Raw genomic sequence first — 7,747 nt, 5'->3', positions numbered from 1 at the left:
AAAGGGTGTACTATGGGTACACACCCGAATTACACTAATACTACACTCCACTAAGCACCCGTGTTGGTGTAAAAGGGGTGTAATGTACCAATACACCACGATCACACTTATGTTACACACCATGCTAAATTTGGGAACACTCATATCAGTGCAAAAGAGGTGTATGTCGCACAATGCCCAAAGCTCGTGAGTAAAATGCCCGTGCTCAACTACACGAGCATCTTACGCTCGTGTAGTTTAGTAGTAGTAGCAGTTTTTAATTGTGATAATGTTTGTTGTATATATATATGAATAACCTAGTACAGATGGACGCGAAAAAGATATAGACAACAAGTAATGAAGAGACCTGGGAAGCCGTATAAGGATTAAAAACAATTGCTACTTTTATTGCATAAAAAATTAAATGGGGTTACTAGAAATTGGTTTACAGTCGTATTGCCAACTGTGGGACAACTGTAGTTACAGTTAGAGGTCGACGTTTCGGCAATCAGCGCTGCCTTCAACGGGACTAAACTTTAAAATAGGTGACAGGGGCTTCACCCCTGGTTGAAAGGTTAACTGGTGTGGCGGGGCACGGAATTTACTTACATATATGTATGTAAGTAAATTGCTGACTAGTGTGTGTGATTGTGAAATTAATACACGAAAAGTAAAAGTAGTAAGAACCAAAGATTAGTTTATTACAGATTATGAGGGAAGTCGATGTTTCGACAACAGCAGCCTTCAACAGGGCTTGCAAATGTCGAAGGCAGGCTGCTGTTGTAGTGTCGACTTTCCCATGAATCTTTAATAAACCCTCTTGTATTTTGTTTATTTGTTTCTAACGAATGAAAAAAAAAAGCAGAAGAAATTGAGCTCGTTTCTCGACTTGTTCTGCTACTCCTAACATAAAGTATCACCCCCATGTATTTTCTGTTTGTAATCCTCGTATTCATTCTACCTTGTCCAGCAGTATTTTAAGCAGTGTTCATGCGCGAAAACCGTACATGTGACAGAATGAATGCTAACTCAAGCTTCCATGATAGGGTGAAGCGGACGCTACGAGACCAGCTCCCGTGGCATAGTGGTTAAGATGATCGCTTTCCACGCCGGTGACATGGGTTCGAATCCTCTCCGGCTGTGTTATCTGGGCTTTTCCCTGGGATTTCCGAAGATTTCACGACGAATGTCGGCACAGTTCCCTCCGAAATGGGCCCAGGACGCACTTAACTCCCTGCCCCCACTACTTCCATCCTATTCTCTCTCCACGTCCCTCCCATAGCCACAGTTGCTCGGCTGCATAACACACACAAAAGAAACGAAGAGTCTAGATAGCTAAGATGCTTGCAGGTTGCAGTGGGACTAGTTCACCCAATAAACACCCTCCTTTTGGGTGTAATATGTGACGCTCCTATTACACCCATCATAGGGGTGTAGCATTTACACCCATAAGGGTGTGAGTTATCTAACACTCATTTTACGCTCACAGGGGTGTAAAAAATTTTACTGTGTACGGCTACAACGCAGGGGGAAAAAAGAACGTAGGCAGTGAAAATATAGGGCGTTTTTTTTTTATTGGAAACACTACGCATCACGAACAGAGCAATAAAGACAAAACGATGCCAACCTTCCCGCTGCTTGAGTATGAAACACGTGGTACCTAATTAGTAGCACCTGTTTCTTACTCGAGTAGCGTAAAGATAGCCTCCAGATTTCTGTTCTGTTCTCCAGGTTCCTAGTCTCTGTGGCGATATGCGATATGGACAAACGATCGCAATCGCCACCGTCAGCCTGTTGTGTTGGGTTGTGGACTGTGCTCCCTTATCTCGTGGGTCCGGGATGTAAAAATAATTGATGTAACGCAGTCGTTAACAGCAATGGCACCTCAAAAGAGGTATTTCAAGCATATCGTTGATCCCGCGACACCAGTGCCAGAGACATCAGGATACAGGTTGATTTCCGGCGATAGACAGCGTGTGACGTCTCCGCACAACACGCGCAACGAAAAAGCCACTGCATTGCGTGACCACTCACGTCGTGCTGGACTAAACGAGATCCCCTTAAGCACTGGAGCCCACAGTGGCATTGCTGCGTCGTACCTGAACGCCTCAGTGCAAGAACTGCAGCACTTCCTCGATACAGACGATTCCGATGGTGAAGAGAGCGACCTGGGCGACGAACCGGTAATTCAAGACCTTCATACGGATCCTTGCGGATTTTCAGACGATGATGTCACAGTACACGACTATCATTCAGATTCAGAATTATCATCATCATTCAGACGACAGAGATGATGAAGTGCAAACAGAACGCCCTGCCGTCAACTATACCAGCTCTTCACCTTTGGATAAAGAAGGACTTGTAAGTGCTCATGATTATCCAATTTACAATTATGCTGCTCTTGACCGAAGTTCCACAGTTGAAAATTTCGCCCTGTACATGCGAGATAAGCAACATGTCAGTTTAAAGTGGTCAAAATCGGCACGCGTACACTTAAGTTTAACCCAACTTAGCCCACGTAGACTTGAGTTAAGGGTACGTGATATCTAAATGAGGCATGACTTTCTCCAGAGTGCGTAATCATGCTCCCTGATCTTTTAACTATCCCTTCCTTTCTTCAGCAACACAAAAAAATTGGTGAATATAAAATAGGTTCTCAATAAAAAGGCAATCTGACATCGTGCCATCCGAAGACCCAGATCAGCTGTAAGTGGATTGAAGAGGTGCAGAACCGTCGTTGCAGAGTGCCTGCATTATTTGATTGACGAGACAAAGTTTCTGCTGTTCTCGCCAGTATGGCAACCTATAACTGATCTGCTCTTTTACCCAGTCTTTAATTGAACATGCATGAATATGTCAGCTTGGTGCAACAGCTATAGTCTTACCCCTTCATCCTCCGTGGAGTAAACCTCTAGTTTCCAGTGTTGAGCTGGAGGCACTTATTCTGTGTGTCCACAATTCTGGCTGAATTGTTCCAAATGCCACAATGCTTTGCCAGAGTTGCAAATTTGTTGTTTTCCCCTCAACTGCCTTTCTGTATGTTTCAGGATGAACCACTTTTCCAAGGCTCCCATCTCACTCTTGGTGACAGTCTGCTCCTCATCATGGCACACACAGTCAAGTACCATAGCTCAAAGGAAGCGACTGAGAGTCTCCTGCAGCTTATTGAGGCACATCTCCCAGTTGTGACCAACTTTCCCGCGACAAAATACCTGTTTCATAAACATTTTCCCGATGTAAACAGCACTCTGAGCTCCCACTACTACTGCCCAAAGTGTACAGATTACCTGGAACATTCTCCAAATGACTCCACCACAGAAGAACTTAAGTGCCCAGGTTGTTGCAGTAGCTATGCAAGAAATGACCTCCTGGACAGTGGTCATTACTTTGTGACCCTAGATTTCATTGCACAGCTAAAGGGTATTCTTCAAAAGCACGAGCTATCCTTGACAAAACGTGCTGCACCGTCATATGATGTTAGGGACATTACCGAAAGCCCTGCATATCGAAGGCTTCCCATGAGTGATGGGGATGTTTCGTTCACTGCTCCAGGTGAATGAGCTGCCCCATCATTTAAGGGTGCAGGAGGTTGTGCTTGCTGGGTTGTGGTTCGGGTCAACTAAGCCAAACATCAACTGCTTTTTGAAGCCATTTGTAAGTACAGTAAATGAATTGTCTGCTGGTGGATTTAAGTGGGTAACACAGTCAGGCAGGGAAAGGTGTACCAAAGTGTTTCCAGGGCCTTGTACAGTTGATAGCGTTGCAAGGTGTCAGATATTGAACATGATGCAATTTAATGGTCACCATGGTTGCACCTGGTGCGAACATGAGGGCGAGACTGTGCAGTCTGGGAATGGTCATGCGAGGGCTTACCCAGTGGAGGAGGAGCTTCCTGTGCTTCGTACTGATGCAAGCATCAAGGAACATGCAAACAATGTAGCTCTATCAAACTCCCCTAGTTCAGGAGTTAAGGGGAACACTGTGTTGTTCTTGTTGTCGTTTTTCAGTATAACATCATCCTTTGTAGTGGACTATATGCATGCCGTCTGTTTGGGCTTCGTCCGATCAACAGCGTGCATCTGGTTTACTCGTAAGGGGAAGTGTGCGTACCATATTGGTGATAATGTTTCCGAGGTAGACTTCAGGCTGCAAAGGCTGAAGTCTGTCTGGGAAATATCTCACCTTGCACGTTCAGTAGCACAGTGGAAGTACTGGAAAGCCCCTGAATGGAGAATCTTCCTGTTGTTTTATTCTCCATTTGTTTTGAAAAGCATCTTACCACGCAGGTATTTTAACAACTGGATGAAATTTGTTCAGCTTATGCACGTACTTCTAGGAGAGACCGTACCTCTTCATAAACTGCGTGTTGTAAGAATAGAAATGGTTAACTTTCTAAGCGAGTACCAGTCTTTGTATGGGAGGAGGCGAATGACTTATAACGCACACGTACTGATCCACATGGTGGACAGTGTAAACAACTGGGGACCACTTTGGAATTTTTCTGCTTTTGCATTTGAGGGCATGAACGGCAAACTGCTAAGGTTGATACAAGGTACACGTCACGTTGCACATCAAATATCACGAAAGTACATGATGTGTCAGCTCCTGCGAGGGTTATCTTTAGAAACTTTGTCATCTGATGCCGTGAAAGATATTTTCATTGACTTAACAAAGGTGCACAAAAGACATAAGTTTGCCCGTAGTTGTGGAAGTGTTGTGTTGTTTGGCAGAGAATCGCAAGGTGGGAGCAGTGCTGTATTCAAGAAGATGTCTTCTGGTTCATTCAAGTTCTGCGTGAACGTTCTTGACGGGTCCCGTCGTCACAACTCGTACATAAAAAATGGCAGTACCTTGGGTCGCATCAACAGAATAGTAGCGTCGTGCAATGATTCTACACATGTTCACCATTGCGAGCGCAAACAGTGTGTGAGCTTGAGCATCAAACCATTTACAGTTGTTCGCAATGTACTGTCATCACTTAGTAATGAGCTTACTGTTGACACATTACTAGAGGTAGAGCCTGTTGGTGATGTAGTGTCGGTCCCCCACTTGGGGCTACAAAAATTCATGTTTTTTTACATTGACGGCAAGTTTTACATGTGTGCACTCCATCAGAACCTTGTTATAGAAGGAATCTGAAGGAGTTATTCTGGGATTTTCATCACATACCATTTTCACTCAAGCTGTCAGTTGTGGTGCATTGTGAGCACTTTCCTGAGGGGAATTTCTTTTCACATAGTTTTGTACAGTTACTGCTTTGACTAGAAATGTGTACTTTTCCATGCACTTTCTCTTATATGTAAGGTATCTTCTTAGACTATGATGTTCAGTGCCTTTTTGTCATGCTGAAATATATCATTGTCATTCATTGATAGCAGAATTTCTCTAAAGCCTGGTGTGCAGTCTTGGTTCATTCTGATGTCAATTTATGCAAACACAACTTCTAAAGTGTACAGTTTTGTGAAAATTCTAGGAACAATTTAATTTGCATTCTAATTTCATGCAAAATTACCACACAGATCAATGAATTTTGGCAAGGTTTGCGCAAACGGAGTGCCGAATGATGGTGCTGGCCTCGAAAGTAGCATGATGACAGCTGTCCGACAATAATTAACGTTCACCTATAAGAGACACAAGTCCCAGAACCGTCACAGACCTTGCGAGACCTAATTCTTGGCACTCTTGCCACGTTCTTTTAGCAAATTGCAGGAATCTCATGCCAAGTGTGGCAGATTTTGAGCAAATTCTATGACAAGACTAGCAACAATTTAATTGGCGTTCTAATTTCATGCAAAATTACCACACAGATCAATGAATTTTGGCAAGGTTTCCGCAAACGGAGTGCCGAATGATGGTGCTGGCCTCGAAAGCAGCATGATGACAGTTGTCCGACAATAATTAACGTTCACCTATAAGAGACACAAGTCCCAGAACCGTCACAGACCTTGCGAGATCTAATTCTTGGCACTCTTGCTACGTTCTTTTAGCGAATTGCAGGAATCTCATGCTAAGTGTGGCAGATTTTAAGCAAATTCTATATGACAACACGAGCAATAATTTAAATGGCATTCTAATTTGATAAAAAATTACTGCACAGATTTGTGAATGTTGGCCTCCGAGCGACATCACAAAACTTGTCGGGCTAACCCCTGTCGATATAAGCTGTGTCAATCCTACTGTGAAATTACAAAACTCACATGATCAACTGACTGGCAGGTGCATCATTGTTAATATTTGTTACTGTTCATTCACAATACTGATAAGAATAGGTAATTTCTCGAGAACTTTTGATAATGTCCGATTGACTGCCAAGTAATAAGAAGTCTATATGTGGTCTATGGACAATCTTTGGAGGTTGTTTTATGGAGGGGAAGGCTGTAGGCAGGAAGGACATCCTCTATGGGCGATGTATGGCACTTTGTCCAAAAAAAGAAAAAGTCCAAACAGAGGCCATAGGGGAAATAACATGTCTAAATGACGTCCATGGCCATGCCAAACTTATTTTCATAAGGGACCAGGCATTAAAGAGAGAGAGAGAGAGAGAGATAAACAGAAACAAGAAAGAAACAAAAAACAAAGGTTTGGTGTTTATTCTTCCCCAGAACTGCAAATATGAGAGCCGTATTTTACAGTATGATTAACGTTATTTTCAAATGAAAGCCGATCGGGCTTGTACAGCAAGCGCTGCAGAAAAGATTTGGCAGGGAAGTTGCTCGTTGACTGGAAGAGCGCGCGAACACATTTTGAGAACGATATTTTCTCTATTCAAGGATTAGACGTCTGACATCATCTTGCTGTACTTAGGGATCAGAAACCCCTTGGCAAAGGTATCCCGTTCAGAAATCTTAATATGTGCAAACGAAAGATGTGCGCTTTACGTTTAATAACTATGATAAGGACTCTAACACAACACAACTGAAGAGGACTGCAAAGGACTGCAAAATTCCCGTACTGGAAGCAAGCAGACCTCGGCAAACTCATGAGTGCGATAAATCACGATATGCACAATCACCGAAGCGAAGATTGCAATCATTTCCACAAGGCACTTGCGATTACCTTAAACAAGACTGATGCAACATGGAGCAGGAGGGCAGTTACTACGGTTGCGCTGAGCTGTCATCGTATCTCGCAGGTTCGAGCAGTGCAATCGCACTGTGGCGCCCCACAGCAGCAGAAGAAAGTAACCGCACTACAGCCGGACAACGAAATCGCGCGCTTTATGTAATAACTGCATGAGTGCGTCATCACAAGCTGCGGCGTTTTGAAGGCCTTTTGCTTGAGGCTGAAACGTTGAAACAGCTCGCGCGCGTTCACATTCAGAAAAGATTTCGCGCGGATATGTTTACCTTTTTTGTGGCATGATCGCTTCCTTTGTATTGTATCACGTATCGATGCCGATGCGCATCTGTTGTACTGCGGGGATCGTTGGTTCTTCGTTAGATACACATTGGCATGTAGTTTTGTATTGCCAACTGTAGGATGGGACAAGCGTAAGGGACAAGGATGGGACGTAGTTTTACGTCTTTCAGGCTCACAATTTCTACTCTCTCCAGAACACTAGTTCGCGTGTACACAGACTCCCCTGCAAGTCACTACTAAACGTTTGAAGCACAATATTTCCGGTGCCGGTGACAACGACGCAGCACAGTGTCTCTGCTTTGCTACACGAAACGTTGTTCTACATTGCACTCGTTTTGGTCGTTACGGCCCTCGGCGGTTATGTCGGTAGCGTGCTCGCCTCCTGGTCGCTGGTTCGAACCGGGCCGAG

Source organism: Ornithodoros turicata, chromosome 3 (genome assembly GCF_037126465.1).
Source record: "Ornithodoros turicata isolate Travis chromosome 3, ASM3712646v1, whole genome shotgun sequence".
Classification (NCBI taxonomy): Eukaryota; Metazoa; Arthropoda; class Arachnida; order Ixodida; family Argasidae; genus Ornithodoros; species Ornithodoros turicata.
Note: the sequence above shows the minus strand (reverse complement) of the source record.